This window comes from Sinocyclocheilus rhinocerous, unplaced genomic scaffold, assembly GCF_001515625.1.
Source record: "Sinocyclocheilus rhinocerous isolate Xijiao unplaced genomic scaffold, SAMN03320098_v1.1 scaffold1029, whole genome shotgun sequence".
Classification (NCBI taxonomy): domain Eukaryota; kingdom Metazoa; phylum Chordata; class Actinopteri; order Cypriniformes; family Cyprinidae; genus Sinocyclocheilus; species Sinocyclocheilus rhinocerous.
In genome coordinates, this window is record NW_015664012.1 from 419,096 (window position 1) to 420,596 (window position 1,501).

Genomic DNA, 1,501 nt, shown 5'->3' on the forward strand with positions numbered 1-1,501 from the left:
CAACTGGACTGGAGTGTGAAGCACTAATAAGCAACTAATATATACATATTTATATATGCATATAAAAAAAATATATATATAAAAAAATCCTACATTCTCTTGATTAATCATATTTCTTTAATGTATTTAACAATAGCACCATATATTTTACCTTGTTCTGCATGCTCTTTCAAAAGGCTTGACAAATTAAATGATTCAACACCCATGTTTCTTACTTCCTTAATGAGTTTTAACCTTTCTTTTCCATATTTTTTACATTTTATTAAAACATGCTCTATTGTTTCTGCCTGATTACAAAAAAATACATTGACCTGTTTCATGTTTTCCTATATTAAACAGAGAGCGATTTAATCTAGTATGCCCTATTCGGATGCGAGAAATAATTGTATCTTCTTTCCTATTCCTAAAAACACTTCTTCCATTTCCTACTTGCTGCTGAATATTATACATATGTCTGACCTTGCTATCACAGCTCCATACTTCTTGCCATTTTTTGTTTATTAATTCTTTAATTTTCCCTTTAACCTCATTTTTGCTAAGAGTCACTTGAATATCTATTTCTGAGTGTTTAAGAGCTTGCTTAGAAAGCTTATCAACCACTTCATTAGCCTCCACTCCCACATGAGCGGGAACCCACAAAAATGTTATTAAGCTTACATTACTTATTCTTAACAAACTTGCAAGAATCTCATATATAATGTCTTGCCTTGATGATTTGACTCCACTGGCAAGGCTCAGTATTGCTGCATAAGAGTCAGAACATATTACTACTAACCTTGGTTTTACATCCTCTACCCACTGGAGTGCTACCACCATGGCAATTAATTCTGCTGTATACACGGATACATGATCAGTTATTCTTTTCTTAATACTAGTTTGAAACTTTGGAATAAATACTGCAGCAGCTGTTCTGCCAGAGATAGGGTCTTTAGAACCATCAGTATATATATATATACAGTGGGTACGGAAAGTATTCAGACCCCCTTAAATTTTTCACTCTTAGAAAGCTTATCAACCACTTCATTAGCCTCCACTCCCACATGAGCGAGAACCCACAAAAATGTTATTAAGCTTACATTACTTATACTTAACAAACTTGCAAGAATCTCATATATAATGTCTTCGAGGAGCGTCTCGCTGCAGCCTGCGGTGGACATCCAACCTGGCCCACATCCAAGTGTGACGTCACAAACCACGCCCATGTCAAAATACGTCACATTCTCATTCATTTTGAAAAAGGAAGAAGCATCAATAAGAAGATAATTCGTATTGTTTGCCAACCGCTAAAAAAGAAGTTGTTGTTTGCCGTGTTGGTAAGACTTAAAACGTTGACAACTTTAAAAATGTGTGTGTCGTTTGTGTGCATGTACATAACAGTTTAGCACGCTTCGTATGTTTTGAAATTTACACAGGCATGTTATTACTTAGCTAGCAGCAAATACACATACACACACACAAACAGTATATATATATATATATATATATATATATATATATATAT